Source organism: Nicotiana sylvestris, chromosome 1, assembly GCF_000393655.2.
Source record: "Nicotiana sylvestris chromosome 1, ASM39365v2, whole genome shotgun sequence".
NCBI classification, from domain to species: Eukaryota; Viridiplantae; Streptophyta; class Magnoliopsida; order Solanales; family Solanaceae; genus Nicotiana; species Nicotiana sylvestris.
This window is the reverse complement of record NC_091057.1, coordinates 141,188,488-141,203,116: the sequence shown is the minus strand read 5'-3', so window position 1 is coordinate 141,203,116 and position 14,629 is coordinate 141,188,488.

Below are 14,629 nucleotides of genomic sequence, written 5' to 3'. Positions count from 1 at the left end.
TAGAAAAAGAGTTACTACTTCAACATCTGGTAGTAATTTTAATGACTTTACACATGTTTCTGAAACATTATCTGATAATAATATAGATTATGAATAATTGATCACGCCCAACTATGCCTTATAAAAAGGACAATGCGGTCGTTACAAATATAATCCGGTTTACAAGTCCGGAGTCGAATCCCACAGAGAACTAAGGCTTAGCTACAACTGTTCACTATCACCAAGAAGACAAGCTTGAACAGTTCCTAACTTATAGATATTTAGATTCTTGTGTTTAACTAATTGATTAACAAATTAAAATAATAAATTAACAACTAAAGATACTAAGAGTTAGAGACAAGATTAAGGAGGTCTAGAGTTATGATTTCCCCAATTGTCGGAATCCTTCCCGCTATGTCTTCTATAATTTCGTCTAAGTATTCTCTACCGATTGTCACACCTCCTTTTTATACACCCGAAGGTATATAAGAGAGTTTTTCCAATTTAAGTGACATTATTCGAAATGGGATTAATTATTCAATTCAGAGTCGCCACTTGGGATAGTTTATTTGGTGTCCCAAGTCACCGATTTATTTTAAATCCCAAATCGAGGAAATTTCGACTTTCCTTTTGAAGTTTGCGAACCAGAAATTCTGAGTAGGGAATTCTGTTAACCCGGGAGAAGGTGTTAAGCATTCCCGGATTCTGTGGTTCTAGCACGGTTGCTTAAACTATTACAATTGGCCGATTATCTAATTTTTAAAACATGTTTCAACCTATGGTATATTTTTAACTTATTAGCCGCTTTTAATTAAATTTTTTTTTTTGGAAAAAATTCAACGTCATATAAAACACGTATTGAACCATGTCACATGAAATGCACCCGCGGTCCACGACACATTTTATCTAACGTTGTTGAGATTTAGATTTGGGTCACATAAAATGCACACCCGAGTTTAGGAAATTATTTTTTTTAAAAAAAAATAGTGCGCCTAAAGCAACTACGCACTTTCAAGTTTGCGAGGGCCATGAAAAATTCAACTAAATGACACGCCTCGATTTCTAAGGATTAAAATTAATTAAATGAGGGCCATGAGTTTTGAGATTTTATTTGGCATGACGCGCCTCGATTATTCTAAAAGGATTGTATTCAATTTAAAGCAAACTACAAATATTCATGATTATGTTTCTTCCTAAAACTACTTTGAGATTATTGCAAGGTCATGATTTATGAATATGGAATTATTATTGAAGAAATATATGATTTGAGTTATTATGGACCTAATCACCCATGTCGGTATCAAATTTGCTATTGACTTAACATCCTTTAATTTGGATCCAAGCTATTACATCGTTCTCTCTCCATTTTGAATACATTTTCCTATCTTTCCCTATGAACTACAATCTCATTGAAGAAACTCATTCTGTCTTTCACGAATTCTATTTCTTGATGCTCTTCCTTCATTTTTTTTGTTCATATCTTTCAAGTTGGTAGATAACCAAAATATAATATACAAATCAAAAGGAAATACGGTGAAAGAAAAATAATGGAAACATTGGTTAAGAAAAGAATGAACCTTTTATAGATGAAGATCTTATTCAATACATATGGAGCAAACAACCATCAAATTTAATGTGCAAATGAACCACAATCAGAGGCAACGAGCGGAAACCTTTCGAACCGAACTCGACTTCGACCTCTTCGGGCTAGTATTTTGGGCTATCTTTTAAATTGAGTTTGAAGCTTTTGGATTTGATTTTTGGTGTTATTTAGCTCCTGTTTTTGAGGTATTTTTTTTAAAACAAGGTAATGAATGACTATATGTTTTTTTTTTGTTGAAAGAAATAGGTAGAAAGAATAAAACTAGTAAAAATTCTCTTTAGCATAGAAGAAGAATATTTGTTTTCTCTCAATATTCTTCCCTCTTCTCTTCTCTTCTCTTCTTCAAATATTTCTCTTCTATTTATAGGAGAATTTTCAAAAAAAAATTTATTTTTTTATTTAAAAGAAATCCCACTTACATTTTGCTTTTCTTTTTTTATAAATAGAATTACCACATTTCTTTACTTTTATTTTTTAAATTCCAACTTTAATTACTTTTATCTTATTTAAAATCCCACTTTTTTTACTTTTTTAAAAGAGAATTCCACTTATTTTACTTTTCTTAAAAAAAACAATCCACTTTCTTTTATTTTTCTTTATAAAATTCTACTTTATTTTAATTTAATTTTTTTTAAAAATTTTCAGCTACCTTTATATTATTTTTTAATTCCAACTTTCTTTTACTTTTTATTTTTAAAAATTTCCATAAAACTTTACTTTTATTTTTTAAATTTTTCACTTTCTTTTACTTTTTTTAAAAGAGAATTCCACCTACTTTTACTTTTTTTTTTAATTCCATACTTCCCTTTTTCTTATTTTTTTAAATCTCTCCCGAAAATTTAAAAAAAAATAATATTTTTTTGGATTTTTTATTATTATTTAAAAATAAGAATAAAAATAAAATAATATTAATAGTAATAATTCACCTTCTAAAATTTTGTATTTTTAACATATACTAAAAAGTATAACAAAGCTAAAAATTTGTATGTTAAAACCCCCTAAAATATTTACATAGAAGAAGTGACAAAAAAAATTAAATATTGTCAAATATTAGGTGCTCACAACTGCCCCTCTTTGCTTGGAAACATGAAGAGTTTTCAAGCAAAGATAATGTGAGTCATGTGACTAATTTTTGAACATATCTTTATTCAAAAGAGAAGAAATAAGGATAAGAGAAAAGAGAAAGGGTGCAACCGAGTCTTGATTTTGGACAGCCTACATATCCCGGGTTATAAGGGAATCAGGTCGCATGTAGTTCAAGAAAAATGATGGAATGATGAGTTGAGGAGTTGAGTGAGGTTCCGTCGAGGCTCCGGTCCGCGATCCTGTTATTATATCAAAAATCAAAGAGAAACTAAACAAGCCTATCAGCTATGAGTTACAAGATTCCTATCTATGAGTCTTGTGAAACTTGTCCTTGATCTTGACTGGTTCTTCCTGCAGACTCTGATCTGAATCTTGATGCTCGTTAGCTGCAACTGCTGGTTCATTCTTCTTCAGCTTTTCGGATCAAGGCGGGACATGCGAAGCTTGTGACTTCAATCATATCTTGAACAGTCCACATCTTTCTCCACATCAACACTTTGAGTTCATTTCTTTTTGCTCCTTTTCTTCTTTTCTTTGTTTTGAATTGAGACTCATTCTTTTGGTTGTCTCAGACCTTGTGCCTCGAGGCCAAACCTGCTCAGATACCAAAACAAACAAACGAACGAAATTTTTCTGCCCCAGTTTTTACTAGGAAAATTTCGTAAGTTATTTGTAACTAAAATCTAAACTTTTTTTGTTTTGTTTTGAAAGCGGTAAAATAAGGATTGCATGTCTTTAGGAGGAAGAGATTAGGGAATGGAGACCTATATCTAAAATAACCTCGACTAGGGAGTGGATACCCTATGTTGGCAAAATGGCGACTAGGGAATGGATGCCCTATGTCTAAAAATCTCAACTCAGGGATTGGAGCCCTAATGTTGGAAAAGAAAGGAGACTAGGGAATGGAAGCCCTATGTCTAAAATCTCAACTAGGGATTGGAGCCCTAAAGTTGGAAAAAGGCGACTAGGGAATACTCAGGGATTGGAGCCCTAATGTTGACAAAAGGCGACTAGGGAATGAAGGCCCTATGTCTAAAATCTCAACTTATGGATTGGAGCCCTAATGTCGGCAAAAAGGCGACTAGGGAATGGAGGCCCTATGTCTAAAATCTCAACTTAGGGATTGGAGCCCTAATGTTGGCAAAAGGCGACTAGGGAATGGAGGCCCTATGTCTAAAATCTCAACTTAGGAATTGGAGCCCTAATGTCGGCAAAAAGGCGACTAGGGAATGGAGGCCTTATGTCTAAAAATCTCAACTTAGGGATTGGAGCCCTAATGTTGGCAAAAAGTGCGACTAGGGAATAGAGGCCCTATGTCTAAAAATCTCAACTCAGGGATTGGAGCCCTAATGTTGGTAAAAGACGACTAGGGAATGGAGGCCCTATGTCTAAAAATCTCAACTCAGGGATTGGAGCCCTAATGTTGGCAAAAAACGACTAGAGGGTGGAGGCCCTATGTCTAAAAAATCTCAACTTAGGGATTGGAGCCCTAATGTTGGCAAAAGGCGACTAGGGAATGGAGACCCTATGTCTAAAAAATCTCAACTCAGGGATTGAAGCCCTAATGCTGGCAATAAAGACGACTAGGGAATGGAGGCCCTATGTCTAAAATCTCAACTTAGGGATTGGGGCCCTAATATTGGCAAAAGACGACTAGAGAATGGAGGCCCTATGTCTAAAAATCTCAACTCAGGGATTGGAGCCCTAATGTTGGCAAAATGCGACTAGGGAACGGAGGCCCTATGTCTAAAAATCTCAACTCAGGGATTGGAGCCCTAATTTTGGCAAAATGCGACTAGGGAACGGAGGCCCTATGTCTAAAAATCTCAACTCAGGGATTGGAGCCCTAATATTAGCAAAATGCGACTAGGGAACGAAGGCCCTATGTCTAAAATCTCAACTCAGGGATTGGAGCCCTAATGTTGGCAAAAAGGTAAAAGATTGATTTTGGGGCTTCTAAACTACCTTTTTTTTTTATTTTCTTCTTATCTATTTTCTTTCAATTCATTTTTTAGTAAAAAAATGCAGGAAAGAATTTGGAGGAGACTTCCCTTTTGGGTTGATTATTGTTGCTAAGCTATTTCTAGCGCTTGCACATTTCTTTTTCCATTTTGGTTACACTTGCTTCTTGCACTGTTGTTTTGGATTGCACCTGTTTCAATTTTCAAACAAAGAACAATTGTTAGTTTGAAACGGTGGTCGATTTTGTGGCCTTCATTGTTTTTGATCACTTGATCTCGGCCCAACTCTTTTGGAGAGAACCTCTGCCGCTTCCTGGATTTTCTTAAAGATTGGTCTCTCTCCTAAAACCGAGGAACTCAACTTTTCAAAATTTATCATGACGGCTCACCCGTATAGGGCTTTGGCCCTTTCATTTTAATCTGTTTCTAGGGGATTTTGACTTTGGATTTCTTTTCATTTTCAATAACTCTGATTTTAGAGAATCGGCTATCATGACTAGTTGGGATCGACTTGATGCACCCACTGAGGCTGGGTACTTTTCTTTGGACTTGGCTTTTATTAAACAAAACCCTGTAAAACCAATCTTGCCACCTTTTCTTTTTATTAGTTTCGGAACAGAGTTAGACCGAAAGGTATTCAAGGAAAAGTAAAGAAAGGACAAGAAAAAATGAATTTAAGGAGAAACGTCCCTTTTGGGGGAAAGAAGGACTTATCTGGGGTGCATGTAGACTTCAATAGACATGACATGCTTATTGGACTGGATACCCGATATGCAAAACTATCCAACTCATTGTGAACCACCTCTCCAAATCGAGAAACCTGGCCAGGACTCTTTCAGCGGTGGGGGGTGTCTTCTTTTCGATTGACGGCGCCCTTTGCAGGTTTTCGCCAATCGACCTCTCTCATTTCTCTTCTCACTGTCGCTTGATAGTACCCTTTACGAGTTTTCACTAACCAGGCTCTCTCATTTTCAATTTTTCTGCTCACCGTCGCCTTATGGTGCCCGTGTGGGTTTTCACCAATAAGACTCTCTCATTTTATTTCTCTCATTTTTATTGCATCGGATCCAAGTAGTTGTATTCTCTGATCCTTGAACATTCTCACCGATTGATCGGAAGGACTTGAAAGGATTTGGGTAAAAATGATTCGGATCGAATTACAACTTTGGAACCATTCAAGCGGGATTATCGCAAGACCATTACAACATCTGCCCCAGTTTCACTTTTGAGGGAATTTGGATTTTTATTTTGGTGTGACTGAACCCTATAGAGAGGCTGCCTACGTATCCTTTCGGAATCAAGTCGAACGTAGTTCAGGAAAACATCTTCTTCTTTTTTTCATTTCTTTTTTTTTCAATAACACTTTCAAGTTCCAAAGAGGGCAATCAAAGAAGAGTAACCGACACAAATGGGTTTGCAAAGGGTAGATAGTGTTTGGGTAGCGAGAATAAAAGCTTTCATCCTCCCAATCGGACAATGTTGTTGTTACAGAAAGACTAAACATAGTACCTTTTGACTGCATCCGCATTTACAGCTGCTTCAGGATCATTTCCTTCGATATCACCCAGATACAATGCTCCTCTCGGCAATATCTTTCTGATGACGTATTGGCCCTTCCAATTAGGAGCGAATTTTCCTTTTGCTTCCTGGTGATGGGGAAGAATACGCCTTAAAACGAGTTGCCCCACTTCAAAACTTCTAGGCCTCACTTTCTTGTTATAGACACGAGCCATTATTTGTTGGTACAACTGCCCGTGGCAGACCGCAGTCATTCGCTTTTCATCGATCAAGGTTAATTGTTCCATACGGGTTTTAACCCACTCAATGTCTTCAATTTCGACTTCAATAATGATTCGGAGAGAGGGGATTTCAACCTCGGCGGGTATTCCGGCTTCCGTGCCATAAACCAAAAGATACGGGGTGGTTCCAATTGATGTGCGCATAGTAGTTTGATATCCCAACAATGCAACCGACAACTTTTCATGCCACTGCCTGGAACTTTGAATCATCTTTCTCAAAAGCTTTTTGATGTTTTTGTTTGCTGCTTCAACAGCACCATTGCCTTTAGGCCGATAAGGAGTAGAGTTCCGGTGCATTATCTTGAATTGCTCACATATCTCCCCCATCAAATGACTATTCAAGTTTGCAGCATTGTCTGTGATAATAGTTGCAGGAATGCCAAAACGGCAGATAAGATTGGAGTGCACAAAATCTACCACAGTTTCTTGGTGACGGACTTGAGAGTGATTGCTTCAACCCATTTTGTAAAGTAGTCAATGGCAACTAGTATGAATCTGTGTCCATTTGAGGCTTTTGGCTCGATTGGCCCAATGACGTCCATGCCCCAGGCAACAAATGGCCAAGGTGCAGACATGGGATGCAGTTCTGTGGGAGGTGCATGAATCAAATCACCGTGCACCTGACACTGATGGCACTTCCGAACGAAACTAAAACAGTCCTTTTTCATGGTCATCCAGTAATAACCCGCTCGAAGGATTTTCTTTGCTAAAATATACCCATTCATGTGGGCCCCGCATACTCCCGCGTGTACCTCATGCATGATTCTTCCAGCCTCTTCTGCGTCAACACATCTTAACAAATTGAGGTCCGGAGTTCTCTTGTACAATACATCCCCACTCAAAAAGAAACCACTCGCGTGCCGTCTAATGGTTCTCTTTTGGTCTCCACTGGCTTGCTTGGGGTATTCTTGAGTTTTCAGAAACTTTTTGATGTCATGGTACCATGGTTGGGTATTTGGTGCTGCTTCAATTGTATTACAATAACCATGCCTTTCCCGGATTTGAATTTCCATGGGATATATGTGAGCATTGCCTGGATACGGCAGCATTGAGGACAAAGTAGCAAGTGCGTCGGCTAATCCGTTGTGACAACAAGGAATGTACCTGAACTTTATTGACTTGAATCGCTTGTTGAGGTCTTCCACATGCTTCTTGTAAGGGATAAGCTTAACATCTCGGGTTTCCCATTCTCCTTGGGCTTGCCGGATAATCAGATCTGAGTCTCTCATGATCAATAACTTTTCGACATTTTGGTCGATTGCCATGTTTATACCCATAATTCAAGCTTCATACTCGGCGGTGTTGTTTGTACAGAAGAACCGAAGCCGAGCTGTGGCTGGATAGTGCTGACCAGTGGGTGAGATCAAAATTGCCCCAATTCCAACACCTTTTGCGTTTACCGCCCCATCAAAGAACATTTTCCAAGCATGAGTGTCTTCAGATATTGCCTCAACTGAATTTACTTCTTCATCTGGGAAGTAAGTTCTCAAAGGTTGGTACTCATCATCAATCGGGTTCTCAGCCAAATGATCCGCTAATGCCTAGGCTTTCATAGTCGTGCGAGTGACATAGACTATGTCAAACTTCATAAGCAAGATCTGCCACTTTGCTAATCTCCCAGTGGGCATTGGTTTGTGAAATATGTACTTTAAAGGATCCAACCTGGTTATGAGGTAGGTGGTGTAAGCTTGCAAATAATGCCTCAGCTTCTGAGCGACCCATGTCAAAGCACAGCAAGTTCTTTCCAATAAAGTGTACTTGGCTTCATAACTAGTAAACTTCTTGCTCAGATAGTAAATGGCCTGCTCCTTCTTTCCGGTCACGTCATGTTGCCCGAGGACACAGCCAAAAGAATTTTCCAAGACAGTCAGGTACAAGAACAGAGGCCTCCCTGGCTCAGGTGGGACCAAGACTGGCGGATTTGACACATATTCCTTGATTTTATCAAAAGCTTCTTGACATTCAACTGTCTATTTGATTGCCGCATCTTTCTTTAACAACTTAAATATGGGTTCACACGTGGAGGTCAACTGAGCAATGAAACGACTGATGTAATTCAATCTTCCCAACAAACTCATAACATCTTTCTTGGTTCTTGGAGGAGGCAAATCCCGAATAGACTTTATCTTTGTTGGATCTAACTCGATGCCCCTCCGACTGACTATGAATCCTAAGAGTTTGCCGGATGGTACCCCAAATGCACATTTGGCTGGGTTTAGCTTCAAATCATATTTGCGCAGCCGCTCAAAGAATTTTCTCAAGTCCCGAACGTGGTCGTCCTGGGTTTTGGATTTGATGATTACATCGTCCACATACACCTCTATCTCTTGGTGCATCATATCATGAAAAATGGCAATCATGGCTCTCATGTAGGTTGCCCCGGTATTTTTCAAACCAAATTGCATGACTCTATAACAATAAGTGCCCCAAGGTGTGGTAAAAGCTGTCTTTTCTGCATCTTCTTCATCCATCAACACCTGGTGGTATCCTGCGTAACAATCCACAAAAGACTGTATTTCATGTTTGGCGTAGTTATCAACAAGGATGTGGATGTTTGGCAAAGGGAAATTGTCCTTGGGGCTTGCTTTGTTCAGATCCCGGTAGTCAACGCACACCCGAATTTTCTCATCTTTCTTTGGCACAGGAACTATATTAGCCAGCCATGTGGTGTATCGGACCACTCGGATCACTCCTGCCTTTAACTGTTTTGTGACCTCTTCTTTAATCTTGTCACTGATATCAATTTTGAACTTCCTCTATTTTTGCTGGATAGGGGAATAATCGGGGTAGGTTGGCAACTTATGGACCACTAAATCGACACTTAATCCTGGCATGTCATCGTATGACCAAGCAAACACATCTTTGAATTCAAACAAAAGTTGGATCAATGCGTCCCTGGTTCTTTCATCTGTATGAATGCTTATCTTGGTTTATTTAACTTCTTCAGAGCTACCCAAATTAACCGGCTCGGTTTTATTTAAGTTTGGCTTAGGTTTATTCTCTAATTGTTCCAATTCTCGATTTATTTCCTTAAAAGCCTCTTCTTCATCATATTCCGGTTCTTGGTTCATTATTTCGCAGTTAGACAGTGTGTTTGGATCTGGGCATGAAGTCCGCAAGCATGTCATGTTATTTAAAGCCACATTATTAGAGCTGAAAGAAAAAAGAGAAAAAATAACAAAATTAGAAAGAATAAAGAAGGATGGACGATGCAATATGATTTCATTTCTTTGAATTTGAAGATAACAGGGTTTACATTGGAAATTAAAAGACAAGAAACTAAAGAAAAACATCCGAGTTACACCCTGACATAACTCGCGATGCAGAAAAAGTGGTAGGACAGGTCTACCGGGACTCCCGCCTGATTGGGAATGGTGTAGCCTTCCAATTCTGCAGCTTGGCATTGGGTCCTATATACAGCACCTCAGCGGTGCTTGAGCCCTCCCCTGGCTGGACCATGTGGGTTTCATATAGTATCTTCCTCATTGCCCCACAGATCTCTTCAATCTCTTCGACAGTAAAGGCATCATCTTATTCTTTCTTTTGGTATTTTGGCTTGACAAATGTTCTGTACATATGCGGAACCGGCTGAAGTAAGACCTAACCATCATTCTTTCTATCATCTGCCCATCTTATATCAGCTGGAGTGGGTCGGAAGCCTACCCCGAAGAACTTTTCACTGGTGGGCAGGGTGATAAGTTCAACTATCCCTTGCAATGATTTCCCAAGTCCCTTCCCCAGTTTGAAGCTACGTCGGATCATTTCTTTGGCCACCATGATTGATGCATTAGAAAGGAAGGGTTGGGGGCAAGGGTTTCCTTCTTTGTACTGGTCTGCAACCACAATTTCAAAAGCCTAATAAACTATGTGCTCACTCCCCTCTCTTGCTTCAAGACATGGGACTGATGGGTCCCGATAAATTGATTGCTCATCTTCTCTGTGGACCACGATCTCTTGATCCTCATGCTCGAACTTCACCATCTGATGAAGAGTAGAGGGTACAGCCCCCGCTGCATGAATCCATGGCCTCCCCAAAAGAAAGTTGTAGGATGTGTCCATGTCTAGAACCTGGAAGGTTACTTCAAAGTCTACTGGGTCGATGGCCAGAATTAGATCGATCTCTCCAATTGTGTCCCTTTTGATGCCATCGAAGGCACGTACGCAGACATTGTTGGGTCGGATTATTTCGGTCCCGATTTCCATGCGCTGTAGAGTTGAAAGTGGGCAAATGTATACTCCAGAGCCTCCGTCCAACATAACCCTTTTCACGTAGTGCCCTTTGCATTTGACTGTTAGGTGCAGGGCTTTGTTATGTGCGGCCCCTTCTGAGGGCAAATCATTTTTGCTGAAAGTGATCTGGTTGATTGCGAAAAATATTTCTGCCATTCTCTCCAACTGCTCTACAGAAGTGTCAACAGACACATATGCTTCATTAAGGGTCTTGATCAATACCTTCTGATGTTCGGCGGAGTTCATCAACAAAGCCAACAAGGAGATTTGTTCGGAAAATTTTCGAAGCTGGTCAATCACCTCATAATCTGCCATTTTCATGTTTTGAAAGCAAGCCTCCGCTTCTTCGGCACTCACAGGCTTCTTAAGTGGGAAGCGCTTTCTAGTAGCGTTGTTCACCTCTTCCAAATTGGAATACTTTTCAATAGGGTTATTTTCTTGAACTTCTCCTGGGATTTCTTTGCCCTTATAGGCCACCCCCATTTTGTTGTAGTTCAAAGGGAAAGTAGTAGGATCTTTTATGGGCTTCTGTGGCGCGCGTCTAATAACCACAGGCTCATTCAGCCTCGATGGCTTAATTGGCCCCCGCATCACATAAGCCCCCTTGGGCACATACATCTGGGTTGTTTTGTTCAACTCGAATCTCCTGGGAGGACTCAATGTCATCTGCTTTTCTTTACGGCCTTGAGGAACGTAGAGAACAACATCTTTGGGAGGCGTTGCCCCGGTCTCAACTTCAATTTTCTTCTCTGACTTTGGAGGGGTGGTTTCTTTCTTTTTCTCCCCTTTATCTTGCTTCGGGGCAGCTTTTGGTTTCTTTTCTTCTTCAACAATGGCAATTATGGCCTTCAATGCTGGGTCAAATTCCTTATCCTTACAAATCATTCCAATTACCGGCCCGTTGTTGTGGGCTGACAGTGGGTTGTTGGTCACATTGGGAACATCTTCATCCCTCAGCACTATCTTCCTTTGTTCTATCAAGTTCTCCACGGCTCTCTTCAGAGTCCAGCAATCATACGTGTCATGCCCTTCTGCCCCTGAGTGATAGGCGCATCGGGTACCGGCTCTGTAAGCGGGTGATGCTGGGTTTTGCCTGGTTTGAGGAATAGGCTGTAGCAGACCCATTTTAACAAGCTTTGGTAACAGGCTGGAGTAGGTTTCGCCAATTGGTGTGAAATTTGGCCTCTTTGGCGGTTCATGAGGGTGGAAATTATTTTGTGGAGGACGGGGGTTGTAGTGGGTTTGGTAAGGAGGTTGGTTTCTAGGAAATGGAGCTTGATTTCTATTGGCTTGTTGTTGTGGTCGGACATAAGGCTGAGCATTCATGATCGAGTATGGCTGAGGAGTATAGGCCAAGTCTTGGTGAGGGTAATAGTGCTGCGGGGTCCTTTCTGAGAAAAGAGATCTGGGAGTACAGTTTCTCTTTGCACCCGACACTGCCATGGATGTTTATTCCTTTTTCTTTCCCTTTGCTATTCCTCTAGACCCACCCTGAATGGCTTGGGAGGTAGCTCTGATAGCGGATTGGCTTAGAATTCGACCCGTTTTCAGCCCATTTTCAACCATTTCGCCAATCTTGATAGCTTCAACGAACGGTTTACCCATTGCGGACATCATATTTTGGAAGTAGTCAGCTTCCTGAGCTTGAAGGAAAACTATGACCATTTTAACCTCATCCATCGGAGGCTTTACCCTGGATGCCTGCTCACGCCATTTAACTGCGTACTCTCGGAAGCTTTCTGAGGATTTCTTTTTCAAGTTTGTCAATAAGTTCCCATCTGGAGCAATATCAATGTTGTACTGGAACTGCTTGATGAAATCTCTAGCAAGATCATCCCAGATGTACCAGTGGGATATATCCTGGTCCATGTACCACTCAGATGCGATGCCAACCAGACTTTCTCCGAAATAGGCCATGAGTAGTTCTTCCTTTCTACCGGCTCCTCGCAGCTGATTGCAATATCTCTTGAGATGAGCAATAGGATCACCATGCCCATCGTACTTCTCAAATTTTGGGGTTTTGAATCCCAATGGTAGGTGCACATGAGGGAACATGCATAAGTCGGCATAGGATACACTTTTCTGTCCACTCAAGCCTTGTATGCTTTATAGACTATGTTCCATACTCCTCATCTTCCTCACAATCTCTTCTTGCTCAGGAGTTTTGGTGGTCTTTTCTTGCCCCGCAATGAACTCAAATTGGGGTGGTTGTGCCGTAGCTGAACAAGGTGGCGCGGTGAATATGTTTGAAGTTGCACTTGAAGCTAACACCTGGGGGCGAGACTCAGAAGGTGTTCCAGCAAAGTGGGCTGAAATAGTAGGATATCCCAGTGGGGTATTTGGATAACTTATGGGGATGTTGGAGGTCCCACTTGCCCTGGGAAAAAGCTCAGGGAATCCAGGGATCGCACTTGGTGGTTCTTTTCCATTGGCCCAGGCATCCCATATTTCCATCATGCGGAGATGCAGAATTCTATTTTCCTCAGCCGTTGCTGACTCAGAAGTTGGGATGGACGAGATCGGACTATCCTCTGGAATAGGAACTGTTGGCAGAGGAATTTCCGAAGACATTTCAACGTTTCCTTTTGACCTTGTGAAGTATGAATGTGAAGCCAGACTACCATAAAACCAACCACCTTACTATAGAACCTTTACAATAGTAGACAACAAACCAGTTAGTTTGAAGCAATTAACACATAGGAAATCGCACGTTGGGGTGTGATGCATCTATACAGTTAAATGCGTTTCTACATGTTTCGCAACGGCTACATGTTTCATCCCGGCTCTGTTTATTTTCCCAATTTTCTTTTTCTTTCCACTTTTGGCTTTTGTACTTCTCCTCTTATTCCCATTTTCCACTCTTTTCTTTCCTCTCTTTCCTTGCCCTTTTTTTTCGTTTTTCTTTTGGTTTTTCTTTGGCTCTCTTTTTCACATCCCTCTCTTATTTGAGTTATTTACAAAAATCATGACCGAATCCGATGAGGATTGCCTACGTATTACGATGCCGCGTGAATCAGATTATTACGTAGTTCAAGAAAAATAAGTGCGAAAAATAAAGAAACAATTTTTGGGAATTTTCAAATTTTCATTAATAAAACTCCTAAACTTTCTATTACAAAAGACTTCAAACTACTCATTTTCTTGGAATTTTAAAACTACCAACAGACTAAAAAATAATTTCCAAAATATAGACTCAATAAGTGAAAAATCATGAATACATCAATGCTTCGACTCCTGGGGCCCGTGGGACATCATTCGGTCTTATGGGCCTACATGCGAGATCCCCTTGAAGCCGCTCCAAATCACTCATTATCTGGCGGACAAATGTCATTACAGCAGCGAAGAAAGTGGTCTGAGTCATTGTGAGCACGTGATTTTTGCCTCACGAAAACTACTCCAAAATAAATCAAAAATAAAATAAATTTCTTTTACTGTGCAATTTTTGAATTTGCGTGGTGTTTGTTAAATATTTGTCTTATATCCGTAAATGTTTACTTTGTCATAACAAAATGAAAATAAAAATAAAAATATATGTTTCATGCATATCTAGGATTTAATTATGCATTTAATAATTGATTCAAAATAAAATCACAAAATATGCATTTGTTCTATTTTAAATATTTCACTGTGTGATTAATGTTTGGTCTGTGTGTTAAATAATTGTTAAAAGGTAATTAATATCTTTGGAAGGGTAATTTTTGTTTTTATAATTTTAATTAAGATTTTAATGATTAATAATAAAATTAGAAAATAAAAAAAATATAAGTTGTAAAAAGAAAATCGGACCTGGACCTAAATCCAGGCCCAAACAAAATGAGCCCCATAAGCCCAGTCCAAACAAACCTGTCCGGTCCAATTTACACGAGCCAAAACGACAGCGTTTGGTCACGCTTCATCAAGGACCGTTGGATTGAATCAATCCAACGGCGGAGATCTCACCCCTTACCCGTAACCCTTTACCCGACCCTTTG